Genomic DNA, 17,402 nt, shown 5'->3' on the forward strand with positions numbered 1-17,402 from the left:
TTATAAATAAATTATATTCATATATTTATAGATTCTAAAGATATAGTGATTAAAAGAGGTTGACAACGCCACCTAGGTTTGAGAGCCCAAGACTCTAAAGACACGTACAGGTTCTTAATCAAAACAAGGTTTGAGCAGACTTAAAAAAACAGGAGTCTAACTGGTATTTTACAAGATTTATTGTCATAAAATAGGTAACCCAGCCCAAAATCTCCGCCAAGGATCCCACATCCTCTGGATCATCTCACTCTCCAACTCTCTGGGGCAAGTGACAGACATCCAACTCTGGTGGTGGAACAAACCCTCAGTCACTCCAAAACACAAGAGTGAGGAAATATCAGTACTCACTGGTAGTCCACCTCCACCTCCACGGCCCTTGAAGAAGGCTCCGTACCCCCCATGCTCCCCGGGCGCTGTAATTGGCTGCCCCACTGCTCCAGTGTATGGCATCTGTCTCCATGAGTGTGTCACCCTGTGCATGTGTGTGTTCAACAGGTCCCAACCTGGATAGGTCAAATGCGGAGGAGTAATATTAAATTAAATCATTTTAGTTATTTACACTGATCCTCTATCATTCAAATGGTTATTAGTATGCCATGAGACTAAAGTGAAAGAAAGTTTACCAGTTTTGACAATAATTAAAACCAGATTCATTCTGCGGGAGGCTCCCTGGGGTTATAATTGCAAGACAGTTTCTCCTGAAATGCCTCAAGTCAAGATGAAGCACAGGTCTGCTACTCAGGCTTTGTGGACTCTTCTTTTATAACGAACCTTTACACAGAAAACTGTGAAAATGTCGTTCCTCCTCTCCAGTACCCCCGAATAGACCTTACCAGGGAGGCTGAGGAGTGTGATCCCGTTATTCCTGTCTGACACACATATTCTTACAATTTGAATTTATTGAAGTCTGTTAAAAATGAAAAATGTGTTTTTATGTCCAACAACGTTCTTTTAAATATTTGATGCTAATGATAAAAGCTCCAATGATGTCAGATTTTATGTTCAAAGCAGAACATGTGAAACAGCATAAAAAGTGAACGTTGACTTAACAGCATACATGTGTAACTGTGCTGTCGACACAGTGATGTAAACACCAGATAAAGAGAGAGAATGAGCTTTTACTGTCGGACTGTGTTGATTAAAGTGAGGACAGAAAACAACAGACTGAGCGAACAAAGAGAAAATCAGGAGCCTGCAGGGAAATCTTGCCCCACAGCTGAAAGTTTCTCCTTTAAACAGAGAAGTTTCAGTATTTTTCTGTTTTCACCACACTGCTGAATGAGTTCAGGTGTTGATGCTGTTCAGTGTTTCCTGAATCTTTCTGTTCTGTTGAAGAGTACTTTTTGTTGTAAATGATGTTGTCAGATTGGTGAATAAAATCTACTCTTTGTTCCACTGTCTTTATATAGAAAGTCCAAGATCTTTAATCCTTCCGCAGGCAAGAGGAAACATGGCTCTGATGAGGCTAAAGAACACGAGCAACAATTTACTAAAAGTTTATTGAACTTTTTGCATTGTTTCATTCCAACAAATACTCCTGCAGTTAAAGTGTTCCACACATACGTTATCTAACTTTTTAAACAAAATCACATGTATACATATATTTAATTTCTATTGAGAAATGCAGCAGAGCACCAGAGTTTCCTCATGTGTAAGAGGATGGAGGTGTGTTTGATGGGTCAAACACACAAAAAACACCTGGGCAGTCAGATCAAGCAGCTTTAAGCAGCTTGGTGGTTTTACTCTCTTTGGCTCCACTTTCTCAAGACGTCCTCTGCTGCGTCCAGAGTGGAGTCCTCCTGTTAGACACTAATTCATATGCTGATGTACATTCCAGCTGCCGTGACACTAAACAGGGAAACTCATCTTTTAACACCAGTAAAATCTATTCATTATTCAAATATTTTGACCTGTTTTGACTCCCCCTGTAAGCATGTAGTGTTCTAACACTTCACACTGTGCGGTCAATGCTTGTTCCTTTAAAAAAGGAGTGTATCAACTCTATGTAAGCACAGTGCATAAATGTGTACAATAAAAGGGGATATCAAACCCTCAACAATATCAAAAATACCTTATTTGTCTTTGGAAGAATAACTTTTGAAGAAAATGACCTTTTAATTGTTTCTTATTTTGATAAAAGAATCCAAACAAGTGCGTAATTTTTTTTTTCATGTTTTATTTTATTTAAACACATAAATCAATGTAATAATAATTTGTGTAGGATCTTATTCATATTCTTATTTGAATGACACAATAATGCTCTGAACAGTTGTGAGAACACCAGATTCTCACATGTGGGGATGCTTCCAGCATAAATCCCCACATCCTGAATCAGTTGTTCAGGATGAAAAGATAGAGTCGTGCAAAAGATAGATACATTTGAAGTATTTTTATTGATGTTACTGTAACAGGAGGTATAGAGATTTCATTGGATGACTAGTCTTGTGCGCGAATACTAAACGCTGCTGCTACTTTCTCTCTTGATGTTGTTGTATTTGTATTGTCTACGATGTTTTGGCGTCATATATTTTTTGAAGAGCCTCCACATTGAAGGCAGCTCTGGTCTTTCTTCTGAGGGGTTAAACTTGTCCACTGCTTGTTCTGGTACTGCAAGTTGAAGAGACAAGTCTTCTGTGGTATGTAAGGGGTTTGATGTTGGAGAGTCCTCTGACTGTTTAGAGGCTGGTTCCATTTCGATGACAATGAAAGTTCTTTCTTGATTTTGCTTTGGAAGTGGTTCTTGGACAACGATCAGTGATGAAATGTCCTCCGTGTCTTGAGTTTCCTGCATGACTTCAGACTGGTCGTTCTTTATAATGGTCTCTACCGTCTTTTTGCTTTCGCGCCGACGCTTTTTAGAGGAAACTTTCTCCTTTGGTGGCTCTGAGACATCTTTTGGTTGTGGGACTAATTCCATTTCGATGTCACTCACCAGCTCTGGGACCACGTCTGGTTGTGGCACTCCAGCCTGATGAGCCAAATCTGATGGAATCACTTCCTGTGAGTCTTCAGAAGCCCTTTCTATTTCCTTTTCTTCCACGGGTTCAGAAATCTTCTCTGGTTCCTGGATATAAATCGGTGATGAAATGTCCTCCGTGTCTTGAGGTTCCTGGATGACTTCAGGCAGGTTCTTTACAATGGTTTCTGGCATCTTTTTGTTCTTGCGCCGACGCTTCTTTGATGTAACGTTCTCTTTTGGTGGCTCAGGGATCCCTTGTGGTTCTGTTTTGTTGACTCCATCCACTTCTGGATTCGATACTTCCACTTGTGAAGCCAGCTCTTCTACAGTTATGTTCTTTGGTGGAAGACGTATCTGATCTAAATGGAGTTCTGGGAGGATGTACAGCTCTGTTTTTTCTTCTGGCTTGATGATGAGGGATAGAAATACAGCCTTCATAAGTTCTGCCACCTTCTTTTCCTGTGTCTTTGTTTCCTCCTCCTGTGCCTTTAGTTTGGAGGCAAGATCAATATTGGAGGCAGTCTTTTCTTTGAGTTGTTCTTTCAAGCTCTCTACCTCTTTTACAACTGACTGATATTCAGTTTCAGATACTGGTGGTTTCAGTGTTTCAATCAATTCTGCAATTACGTCATTGCATTCCTTGAGCTCCTGCTCACACTTTTCACGGAGATGACGCTCACACTTCAAACAGTTTTCCAGGTCCTTGAGTTTTTTCTCAGAAATGGAGCAGCTATTCTCTGCTGCGACTCTTCTGTCTTTTTCTCGTGTTAGAAAGAAATTCTTTTTCAGCAGCTTAGTCCTGACAATATCCATCCGATGGTATAAATAGTTGATCTTGTCCTTATTATGTTGGTAAGATTCCTGTAATTTTTCTGATCCATAATCATCGTCGGCAGCAGAGGCATTAGAGGGAATCTCCTCGGTTTGTGAAATTGGAAACTTCCACGTGACGCGACGAACTTTGGAGGCCTGGGGATGATCCTGCACAAGCTGGACGTCCTCGGAATGAGGAGTCACAGCCGCAGCAGAGACCTGGGATTGTTCCTTTTCCAACACGTCCAACATTTCTGATCTGTTGGTGGGTTCCTCCAAACTTTCATCACTGCCAAAAGTAATGTTATATTTGTAGGACGCCTGAGATTGTTCTTTTTCAAACAGGTCATTTTCTAGGTTTGATTTTAAAATTTCTCGCCTGTTGGTGGGTTCCTTATAACTTTCCTTACTGACAAAAGTAATGTTATATTTGTAGGACGCCTGAGATTGTTCTTTTTCAAACAGGTCATTTTCTAGGCTTGATGTTAAAATTTCTTGCCTGTTGGTGGGTTTCTTATAACTTTCATTACTGCCAAAAGTAATGTTATATTTGTTGGAGATCTGGGCTTGTTTGTCGGTTTGTGAATTTGGAAACTTCCACGTGACGCAACGTACTTTGGAGGCCTGGGGATGATCCTGCACCAGCTGGACGTCCTCGGAATGAGGAGTCACAGCCGCAGCAGAGACCTGGGATGGTTCTTTTTCCTCTTCGTCATTTACTGTTTGAGGAGACGGGGAATCCTCAGAGGCCTGGCATTGTTCTTTTTCACACAGCTCATTTTCTGACCTGTTGGTTGGTTCCTCATAACCTTCATTATCGCCAAAAGTAATGGTATATGTGTAGATATCCTCAGGTAAATCGTCCTCTACCATGTCACACCACTGAAGTGGAGCAGATGATATCTTGGTTTGACTCATTTTGCTTGTTGTTTTTAAGAGCTTGTCAAAATTACTATTTAAGATAGTAATTAAGTGTTGTTTTTAATAGTTTGTCAAAATTACTATTTAAGATAGTAATTAAGTGTTGTTTTTTTAGACGATGTGAAAACCGTTTGCTGTGACTTTCAAATTCGCTTCGAAAACTGGACGTGTTTCTTCAGATAAACTCCTGACGAACTGTGAAATAGGAGGGAAAATGTCTGGCCTATATAACATTTGTGATGTCAAACAACATCAGTGGTGACATCAATTGTGATGTCAAACAACATCAGTGGTGACATCAATTGTGATGTCATCATCAGTGATGACCAGAAGACCAGAAGAGAGATTGTGATGTCATCAGTGATGTCATCAGTGATGACATCACAATTTAGTGATAAGACTAAAAAAGAGCAATGGCATTCCGTTCTCAGTCACCATCTTGTGTGTTGTTTTGCTCTCTTGTTCAGTTTTATGATTATACATTTTTAAACTTTTTTCTGTGAAATCTCAAAATATTATTGTCCAGGTCAGTTTTAATGCATTCATTGTATGTTATGGTACTCACGACTGCTTTCTTCATGCCTCCACTGGAAAATTGGACCTCATTCTGTGATGATCTGCAGGTTTGAAGGCCTCTGTTCTGTCTCTCTTCTGGTCTGTGATTCCAACCACAGATTCTGAATGGAATTGAAGTCCGGATTCCAGAATGTTGATTTTTGTTCTCTGTTAATCACTTGACGACTTCAGCTGAATACTTCATGTCACTGTCACGTTGGAAGGTCCACTTCTGCCAGTTTTCAGCAACCAGTGTAATGTTTCCCACTAGCAGTGTTTTCCAAGACAGAATAATGTCAGTTTTTAAAATGTTTCCAAAATAAACCTTTTTCCACATTCAAACTGAAGCAGACACCCTTTCCACTTTTAAGATTAGGCTTAAAACTTTCCTTTTTGATAAAGCTTATAGTTAGGGATGGTTCAGGTGATCCTGAAACATCCCATAGTTAAGCTGCTATAGGATTAGACTGCTGGGGTTCATCTGTCCCACCTTTCCTCACTTTGTTCTCTTTTTCCCCATTTAAAAAAGCCTCAAAATAAAAGTGAGTTTTAGGTGGCTACAATAGAATAGAATAGAATAGAATAGAATAGAATAGATAAATATTTTATTCATCCCCCAGTGAGGGAAATTCAAATTAGTCAAGTAGCTCATTAAAATATAAATATTTCCAATGATTGTATATTAGACAACAACAACAATCATAATAATAATCAATGACTAATTAAATAAATTTGAGAAGAATATGTCAGCAGTCGCTGTTAAAAAGCCTTATGGCTGTGGGGACAAAGGACCTCCTGAACCTCTCAGTCCTGCAGTTCAGTGAGATGAGCCTCTCACTGCAGCTGCTCCTCTCTCCTGCCAGGATGCTGTGGAGAGGATGTTTATTGTTCTCCAAAACAGAATATGATTTCCTCCTCATCCGTTGCTCCACCACAGCACCGAGAGGGTCGAGCCTTCTGCCTACCACAGAACAAGTCTTTTTCACCAGTTTGTCCAGGCACCTTGTTAGAATTAAAATTAACTAACAGACAACGGCATGAAACCAAGAAATCCCTCAGAGGCCTCAGTATTTTACTTGCAAGGGGAGAACAACACCCGAACCTACTCTCTGCAGATTCACAAGAGTTCTCCAACGAGTGGTTGCTTCCCTTGCTCTTTTATTAGGTGACACACACACACACACATACATACAATCCCCTATGTGCCCAGGTCTGGCATATCTCCTTAGTTTGGAGGCATCTCCTTATTTGGGGAGCTATAAAGATAACGATCAGTGGGGAGACAACATTCCTTCTTCTTCTCCTTGTGAAGTTTTGATATGAACTGGCCTCTCTGGCTGTGACTTTTATTTAATGATAAAAAGCAAACTTTTCTGACACACCTACAGTTTTTGTCTTAAGTGCAACTCCCCCAGCAGACAACAGCATTGAACAGTGCATAGGAGTGATCAAACATGCATTTCATATCTCTACAGACATGAGCCGTCTAGGGAAGAAGAGACGGCTCAGGCCAATCTGAACACTGAACGCTAAGGACAAACTTTTTCCTTTGCGCCTTTGATTATGAGCGAATATATCCAACTAATGTGTGAGTCATTTTGTCATCATCACCCGTCTTGCATAGGTACTGTACTTTTCAGCAGCATTAGATTTCTAAGATAATGCGTCATTTGGAAGGTCAGACATGATAGTTTGTAGTATATTGGGTCCAAACTGTCTATCAAGGCAGACAGCATGAAGGTATGTTTACAGACTGTGTTTGGATCTAAATGTGTCTTTATTCTGTATGAACCTGCCATTGTCTCACTGCTCTTTGTATCAATAATGCAGATCAGGACCACTGAGCTCCTGCACGGAATCCCTGATTGTTCAGCAAATATTTAAAGTCAGAGTGAACATTCCCGGTTTCCCCAATTGTCACTGTCAAGTACAGTCAAATGTGCTAAAGTTGATGTTTTCTTGGCACATTTACTTTTCACCAGGGGAGAAGTGCTGCTGAGCAGAATTTTTACTTCCATAAAGATTCAAGTTGCATACACATAATTAACCTCTTGGTGACTGAATGATTAATAGAGGTCCATAATTCATGCATTACTTTAGAAAATTCCTAAGATTGCTGCAGAGCAGCATGATTCTCCAGAGAAACCTAATCTGAGCTGCACTGTCACCACTCCTGCAGCACTCTCTCCAGAAGATGGAGACCTTGTGCCAGTGTAGAGATTCCTGCCCGAGCACCAAAGATATCACAGTTAAAAGTCTCAGATGATAAGGAGTTGTTGGTGAAAATATAATGAAGCATCTCAAAAATGTTTTAACCACATTTTCACATTTTTCTGTGTAAGGGTTTGTTATAAAAGAAGAGTCCACAAAGCCTGAGTAGCAGACCTGTGCTTCATCTTGACTTGAGGGATTTCAGGAGAAACTGTCTTGCAATTACAACCTCAGGGAGCTTCCCGCAGAATAAATCTGGTTTTAATTATTGTCAAAACAGTTCAACTTTCTTTCACTTTAAGAGACCACTGTAATATACACAGTTTCATGGAATACTAATGACCATTTGAATGATAAAGAATCAATGTAAGTAACTAAGATGACTTTATTAAGATTACTTTATTGTCATGTAGTCACACGAAATTACTCTCCGCATCTGACTCATCCGGGTTGGCACCTGTTGAACACACACATGCACGGGGTGACACACTCAGCGCCCAGGGAGCATGGGGGGTACGGAGCGGCGAGATTAGGAATGGAAGGTTATTGGAGGACCCACTCTAACCACAGAGCCTGATAGGTTGTGGGTACAGTGGCACACGTTACACCGGCGGCTCCTGGGTACGGGGACCATTATGAAGAATTGAATCTCTGCACCATGCAAATCAAAGATGTCAGATGACACCAAACGAAAAAACTAAAAATAAGGAAGAGGTAAATCTGAAATGGTTGTTAAAAAACCATCTGAGGTTGCCGTGACAAAGTGACAGGATAACAAGGCAGTCTTGATGGCCTCCACTGTCCGTGGGATACAGCCCCAGGACAGTTGCATGAGATGGTCAACAAAAGAGAAGCTCCATGTTACTGTGCCTCGACCAGCTGTTGTAGCTGAATACAACAAAAACATGGGCGGCTTCGGTTTGTGCGACCGCATGATCAGCTTCTATCCAATGTCAAGCCGCACAAGAAAATGGACCTGCATTTTGTTGACCTGGCAGCTGGATCGAGTACAGGTCAGACCACCAAGTCTCTGGAAAACCAGAGAAAGAGAGGCTGCAGTATTTCGACTTCAAACTGCTGCTGGCTGAGGAGATGATTGCTCAGGCACAGGGAGATCACAAGGCTGACAATGTGGCCAGTGATGATGAAGAGATGAGTACTGATGAAGAGTACATTCCAACAAAGAAGAGGAGGCCTGTTGAACCTCAGCCCAATGCCAATGTCCAAAAATACAGGGCAGTCCATTTGCCAAAGATGGAGGAGGCTGCTCATTCATCACGGTGCAGAAGAGAGGGATGCAAAGGGGACACATATGTCAAGTGCATCAAGCATAACATGTTTCTGTGTGTTTCAAAGGCCAAAAACTGTTTCCTGTTGTACCATTCATGATACACTGTGATTTGGAGCTGTATGTGATGCCGTAAATTTGAGTATTCAAACATTGTTGGGTGTTCTGCTAAGTTTAAATTCTTGTTCAAATGTTTATTGTGGGGAGTACCAGTAAGGATATTCCAGTAAATATGTGTTTATTTTGGTGCCATGTTTAACTAACCCTGTTTGGTAGTTTGAAGAGTTGACAGTGAGAAATTGCGATAGTATAGGTCAGACAGAAATGTGCTGATTTCCTCCCTCATGTAAAATAGCCAGATCATTCAGATGTCTTCATCTATTTTAATGTTTATGAAATAAGAAGATTTTTTAAAAGAAATCCACATGAAAATGAATTCGGTATTATAACATTACATCATTACATTTTATATCAAACAAGACCCGATGTCCACCACAAGGGACAGTCCAGAAAAAATAAATGAACAATGTTTTTGAAAAAAAATTGTTGCAGTATGTTTCTTTCAACCACAATACTTAAATTATCATAAAAATATCAAAAAAGCAAAACTTGTTTCCTCTGGGTCTCTCATGGCATACTAATAACCATTTGAATGGTAAAGAATCAATGTAAGTAACTAAGATGACTTTATTAAGATTACTTTATTGTCATGTAGTCACACGAAATGACTCTCCGCATCTGACTCATCCAGGTTGGCACCTGTTGAACACACACATGCACGGGGTGACACACTCAGCGCCCAGGGAGCATGGGGGGTACGGAGCGGCGAGATTAGGAATGGAAGGTTATTGGAGGACCCACTCTAACCACAGAGCCTGATAGGTTGTGGGTACAGTGGCACACGTTACACCGGCGGCTCCTGGGTACGGGGACCATTATGAAGAATTTAATCTTTGCACCATGCAAATCAAAGATGTCAGATGACACCAAACGAAAAAACAAAAAATAAGGAAGAGGTAAATTGCACCTTTTCTTACCCATTTTTCAGTAATTATGGGTGGAAATTCACACCTTCTTGCAGCTGAACACCTCCTCTCCCACTTATGATCATGTGTGGTTTGATATTCGAAAATTTTCTTTCATGTTTTCTAGCAATTATTGATGGACATTCAGACCTTCTTTCAGCTGAACACCTCCGCTTCCGCTTTTGATTGTGTATAGTCGGGCTTTCGAGCCTTTTCTTCCCCGGTTTTTACAAATTATGGTTGGACATTCAGACCTTCTTGCAGCCGAAAACCTCCGCTCCCTCTTTTAATCATACATTGTCGGGCATTCGCAGCTTTTCTTACCTGCTTTTTACAAACCAGGGTCGGACTTTCACATCTTTTAGTAGCCTAACACCTCCGCTCCCGTTATTGATTGTGTACAGTTGGGTATTTTAACCTTTTCTTACCCGCTTTTTACCAACTATGGTCTGACATTCACACCTTCTTGCAGCCGAACACTTCCGCTTCACCTTTTAGTGTTCTATGGGGTATTCACACCTTTTTTTTCACCGCGTTTTATAGATTATGGTTGGAAATTCTCACCCACTCTCATCCGAAGACCTCTCCTCCCACTTTTGTTAATATATAGTCGGGCATTTGAACCTTTTCTTACCCGCTTTTTACAAATTATGGTCGAACATTCCCACCTACTTGCAGCCGAATACTTCCGCTCCACCTTTTAGTGATGTATGGTTGGCATTTGCACCTTTTCTTACCCTCTTTTTATACTGATTGCTGAAGATTAAGTTGTTCTTTCTCAAACTACAACATTTTTTTAATTGTTGAAACTTGATTTGAAGTGGATAAATAAGGAGGACAAACAGTTTTAAGTCAGGCTGATAGAAGGAATTAATTTTATAGCAAAATCTGTATTTCGTCATATCTCAAGAGATGCTTATTGCTGAAGAAGTTCTTTCTCATTCTACAAAGTACAACGTTGTTTATCGTTGAAACTTGATTAGACATGAATAAATATGAAGGACAAAGCAGTCTTAACTTGGTTTGAGTTAAGGAATTCGTTTTATAGTAGAATCCGAATTCGTGCATAACTCGTAAAATAGAGCTTATTTTCGGATTCCTGAAGAATGAGTCTGGTTCTTTCTCATAATACAAAGTTTGTTGTTTATTGTTGAAACTTCATCAGAAGTGAAGAAATAAGGACAAACCGTTTTAAGTAAGTTTGATAGAAGGATTTCATTTTATAGCAAAATCTGTATTCTTTCATATCTCCTGGAGAGAAGCTTATTGCTGAAAATTAGGTCTGGTTCTTTTTCATACTACAAAATACAGTGTTGTTTATTGTTGAAACTAGATTAGAAGTAGATAAATATGAAGGACAAAGCAGTTTGAACTTGGTTTGAGAGAAGGAATTAATTTTATTGCAAAATCCGAATTCATGCATAACTCGTCAAATAGATAGTGATGTGTCGTTCGTGAGCGATTTGTTCGATATGAACTAATTTTTTATATGACTCGGGAGTAACGAGTTGTCTCAGTGAGTGATTCGTTCATTTTCATGCAGTACCCTTCCTCACCCCATGGCAGGCGGCAGCTTCATAAGCTCAGTCAGCAGGACACGAAACAGTATTGATTCGTTCACGACTCAACTCCTCGGGTGACGGGTCCTCGCACAGGAAACAGTATTGATTCGTTCATGACTCAACTCCTCGGCTGACGGGTCCTCGCACAGGAAACAGTATTGATTCGTTTACGACTAAACTCCTTGGGTCTTCGTTCATTTGTCACGTTTCAAATTCTACGTTTCATTTGACAGGCTGAAGAGCAGTAGGCACAACAGTTTGTCCACAAACCGGATCATTAATCTCATAGACTATTCTAGCATCAACAACTTGGAAACCACAATCGACTCTCTAGATGCAGAAAAAGCATTTGATGGAGTGAACTGGAAATTTTTATTCGCAGCATTAAACAAATTCGGGTTTGGGTCACACTTCATCAACTGGATAAGGATATTATATAGCTCCCCAAATGCAAGTGTCAGGACAAATGATCAAACTTCTCCAAGCTTCAGTCTGCATAGAGGTACAAGACAGGGTTGCCCACTTTCTCCCTCACTTTTTGCTATTTTCATCAAACCTTTAGCAGCTTCTATCAGACAAGATAGAAATATTAAAGGCATCCAATCCCAAAATATTGAGCATAAAATAAGTCTTTATGCTGATGATGTATTACTTTTCCTTCAGAACTCACAGACGTCTCTCACTCACACGATCACACTCATAAATAAATTCTCAGCACTTTCTGACTACTCTATCAACTAGTCTAAGACCACAGTTCTGCCCATTAACTGCAGGGTCCAGAATATACCTGCGATCACTTTACAGTCAGGAAATAATAGATATTTAGGCATAAACATTTCCTCCAGGCTCTCAGAGTTAACAAAGCTAAATTATGTGCAATTATTAAAGACTTATTAAAGAAAGCAGAGGACGATCTCTCTCGTTGGAAGTCCTTACCTATATCACTTATGGGGAGAGTTACAACCATTAAAATGATGATACTACCAAAAGTTAACTATTTGTTCTCAATGATCCCCATAAAACCATCTGCTACTTGGTTTAAGTCACTAGATTCATGCATCTCCAAATTTCTGTGGAAAAACAAACCACCACGTATTAGTTTAAAAACCCTACAGAAGACCAAGGACTGTGGTGGATTAGATTTACCTCATTTTCAGCACTATTCCTTAGCCAATAGGTTACAGTATATATCAAAATGGTTTAAACCTAGCCCAATAGATGAACCATGGATAAATATAGAACAAGCATTGTGTGATAATCTGGAAATCTCTGACCTGCCACTTATTAGTCAAAATATTTACATCAAAAGCGGAAGCGGAGGTGTTCGGCTGCAAGAAGGTGTGAACGTCCGACCAAAGTTTGTAAAAACCAGTTAAAAGGTTCCAATATCCAACCAAACATAATCAAAAGCGGGAGCAGAGCTGTTCGACTGCAAGTAGGTGTGAATGTCAGATCATAATTTGCAAAAAGCTGATGAGAAAGGGTGAGAATGCCCGACTATACACTATCAAATGCGGGAGCGGAAGTGTTCGGCTGTGAATAGGTGTGAATGTCCGACCATAATTGCTGAAAAATGTTTAAGAAAAGGTGCGAATGCCCAACCATACATCATCAAAAGCAGGAGTTTATGTGTTCGGCTACAAGGTTTGAATGTCCTACCATAGTTTGTAAAAGGCGGGTAAGAAAAGGTTCGAATGCCCGAACATACACCATCAAAAGATGGAGCGGAGGTGTTCCGCTGTAAGAAGGTGTGAATGTCCGACCATAGTTGGTAAAAAGCGGGTAAGAAAAAGTTCGAATGCCCGAATAAACACCATCAAAAGCAGAAGCGGAGGTGTTCAGCTGTAAGAAGGTGTGAAAGTCCCACCAAAGTTTGTAAAAAGCAGTTAAGAAAAGGTTCGAATATCTAACCAAACATAATCAAAAGCGGGAGCAGAGCTGTTCGACTGCAAATAGGTGTGAATGTCAGATCATAATTTGCAAAAAGCTGATGAGAAAGGGTGAGAATGCCCGACTATACACCATCAAATGCGGGAGCGGAGTTGTTCGGCTGTGAGTAGGTGTGAATTTCCAACCATAATTGCTGAAAAATGTGTTAGAAAAGGCTAGAATGCCGGTCCATACATCATCAAAAGCGGGAGAGGTGGTGTTTGGCTGCAAGTAGGTGTGAATGTCCAGCCATAATTACTCACAAACGGGTAAGAAAAGGTAGTATTGCCAGACCATACATGATCAAAACAGGGGGCGGAGGTGGTTCAGCTGCAAGAAGGTGTGAATGTCCGACTAAAGTTTATAAAAAGCAGGTAAGACAAGGTGCGAATGCCCGACAATGTAAGATCAAAAGAGGGAGCGGAGGTGTTCGGCTGCAAGAAGGTCTGAATGTCCACCCATAATTCCTGAAAAATGGGTAAAAACAGGGTGCGAATGCCAGACCATACATCATCAAAAGCAGGAGTGGATGTGTTCGGCAACATGAAGGTTTGAATGTCCATCAATAATTGCTTTAAAACATGAAAGAAAATTTTCGAATATCAAACCGCACATGATCATAAGCGGGAGAGGAGGTGTTCCGCTGTAAGAAGGTGTGAATGTCCGACCATAGTTGGTAAAAAGCGGGTAAGAAAAGGTTAAAATATCCGACTGTACACAATCAATAGTGGGAGCGGAGTTGTTCGGCTACAAGAAGGTGTGAAAGTCCCATCATGGTTTGTAAAAAGCTTGTAAGAAAAGGTTCGAATGGCCGAATATATACCATCAAAAGTGGAAGCGGAAGTGTTCGGTTGCAAGAAGGTGTGAACGTCCGACCAAAGTTTGTAAAAAGCAGTTAAGAAAAGTTTCGAATATCCAACAAAACATAATCAACAGCTGGAGCGGAGTTGTTCGGCTGTGAATAGGTGTGAATGTCCGACCATAATTGCTGAAAAATGTGTTAGAAAAGACTAAAATGCCGTACCATACATCATCAAAAGCGGGAAAAGTGGTGTTCGGCTTCAAGTAGGTGTGAATGTCCAGCCATAATTACTCACAAACGGGTAAGAAAAGGTAGTATTGCCAGACCATACATGATCAAAAAAGGGAGCGGAGGTGGTTCAGCTGTGAGGTGTGAATGTCCGACCATAGTTGGTAAAAAGCGGGTAAGAAAAAGTTCGAATGCCCGAATAAACACCATCAAAAGCAGAAGCGGAGGTGTTCAGCTGTAAGAAGGTGTGAAAGTCCCACCAAAGTTTGTAAAAAGCAGTTAAGAAAAGGTTCGAATATCTAACCAAACATAATCAAAAGCGGGAGCAGAGCTGTTCGACTGCAAATAGGTGTGAATGTCAGATCATAATTTGCAAAAAGCTGATGAGAAAGGGTGAGAATGCCCGACTATACACCATCAAATGCGGGAGCGGAGTTGTTCGGCTGTGAGTAGGTGTGAATTTCCAACCATAATTGCTGAAAAATGTGTTAGAAAAGGCTAGAATGCCGGTCCATACATCATCAAAAGCGGGAGAGGTGGTGTTTGGCTGCAAGTAGGTGTGAATGTCCAGCCATAATTACTCACAAACGGGTAAGAAAAGGTAGTATTGCCAGACCATACATGATCAAAACAGGGGGCGGAGGTGGTTCAGCTGCAAGAAGGTGTGAATGTCCGACTAAAGTTTATAAAAAGCAGGTAAGACAAGGTGCGAATGCCCGACAATGTAAGATCAAAAGAGGGAGCGGAGGTGTTCGGCTGCAAGAAGGTCTGAATGTCCACCCATAATTCCTGAAAAATGGGTAAAAACAGGGTGCGAATGCCAGACCATACATCATCAAAAGCAGGAGTGGATGTGTTCGGCAACATGAAGGTTTGAATGTCCATCAATAATTGCTTTAAAACATGAAAGAAAATTTTCGAATATCAAACCGCACATGATCATAAGCGGGAGAGGAGGTGTTCCGCTGTAAGAAGGTGTGAATGTCCGACCATAGTTGGTAAAAAGCGGGTAAGAAAAGGTTAAAATATCCGACTGTACACAATCAATAGTGGGAGCGGAGTTGTTCGGCTACAAGAAGGTGTGAAAGTCCCATCATGGTTTGTAAAAAGCTTGTAAGAAAAGGTTCGAATGGCCGAATATATACCATCAAAAGTGGAAGCGGAAGTGTTCGGTTGCAAGAAGGTGTGAACGTCCGACCAAAGTTTGTAAAAAGCAGTTAAGAAAAGTTTCGAATATCCAACAAAACATAATCAACAGCTGGAGCGGAGTTGTTCGGCTGTGAATAGGTGTGAATGTCCGACCATAATTGCTGAAAAATGTGTTAGAAAAGACTAAAATGCCGTACCATACATCATCAAAAGCGGGAAAAGTGGTGTTCGGCTTCAAGTAGGTGTGAATGTCCAGCCATAATTACTCACAAACGGGTAAGAAAAGGTAGTATTGCCAGACCATACATGATCAAAAAAGGGAGCGGAGGTGGTTCAGCTGTGAGGTGTGAATGTCCGACTAAAGTTTGTAAAAAGCGGATAAGACAAGGTGCGAATGCCCGACAATGTATGATCAAAAGAGGGAGCGGAGGTTTTCGGCTGCAAGATCTGAATGTCCAACCATAATTTGTAAAAACCGGGGAAGAAAAGACTCGAAAGCCCGACTATACACCATCAAAAGCGGGAGCGGTGTTCAGCTGCAAGAAGGTCTGAATGTCCCACCAAAGTTTGTAAAAAGCAGTTAAGAAAAGGTTCGAATATCTAACCAAACATAATCAAAAGCGGGAGCAGAGCTTTTCGACTGCAAATAGGTGTGAATGTCAGATCATAATTTGCAAAAAGCTGATGAGAAAGGGTGAGAATGCCCGACTATACACCATCAAATGCGGGAGCGGAGTTGTTCGGCTGCAAGTAGGTGTGAATGTCCAGCCATAATTACTCACAAACGGGTAAGAAAAGGTAGTATTGCCAGACCATACATGATCAAAACAGGGAGCGGAGGTGGTTCAGCTGCAAGGTGTAAATGTCTGACTAAAGTTTGTAAAAAGCGGGTAAGACAAGGTGCGAATGCCTGACAATGTATGATCAAAAGAGGGAGCTGATGTTTTCGGCTGCAAGAAGGTCTGAATGTCCAACCATAATTTGTAAAAACCGGGGAAGAAAAGGCTCGAAAGCCCGACTCATGTATACTGAGGATGGGAGACTGGGTCAAAATGTTTTTATTTAATTTGTTGGCTTCCTTAGCTGGGGCAACTTTTTTGAACTGGCATTGTATAAATTGCTCTAATCTGTGTAATTATGAATTTGATTAGATTTTAATATTAATGTATTAATATAGGCTTGAATTGGACTATTTCTGCCTATATCTTTCCTTTTTGATAAAGCTTATAGACACTCTCTCCCCTGTGTTTCCCTATTCCAACAGGTATCCTTTGAATGGTGTTATGGTGTTTTTCCCCCCTCTTTTCTGTCCTCTCAAACCCCAGCTGGTCGAGGCGGATGGCCACCCTTCCTGAGTCTAGTTCTGTCAGAGGTTTCTTCCTGTTAAAAGGGAGTCGTTCCTTTCCACAGTCGCCACAGGCACGCTCAGGACTGGAGATTGGACTGAAGACAAGTTTCGGTGCAATCTGTTGGTTTCCTTAGCTAGGATATTGTTTTTGAATTGGCTCTACGTGAATGAATTGGATTGTTTTAAAATTAATTAATTGGATTTCATTGGATTATGATTACAATGAAATGATTTCCAGTTGGCTTGAATTGGACTATGTTAATTAAGTTCCTTGAGATGACATTTGTTGTAATTTGAAGCTATATAAATAAAACTGAATTGAATTTAAATTAATTCCCTCTCGCCCGATGACTGCTGAGATAGGCTCCAGCCCCCCTGTGACCCTACTGACAGGTTAAGTGGGTATAGAAAATGGATGGATGGACTTAGAGATGGACTCTTAGAGATAAAACTTGTTTTGATTAGGAGCTTGGTAAATAAAACTGACAGGACAAGCCTGCAGCTGCAAGTTCAGCAAATATCCAGTAGGTAGCAGACTAACTCTATAGCAGATGCTTAATTTTTCACAAGAACATCTTGTTTGGTCAGTTAAGTACTGAAAAGTCATTGATT

This window comes from Leuresthes tenuis, unplaced genomic scaffold (genome assembly GCF_036924035.1).
Source record: "Leuresthes tenuis unplaced genomic scaffold, fLeuTen1.0.hap1 SCAF_17, whole genome shotgun sequence".
NCBI lineage: Eukaryota > Metazoa > Chordata > Actinopteri > Atheriniformes > Atherinopsidae > Leuresthes > Leuresthes tenuis.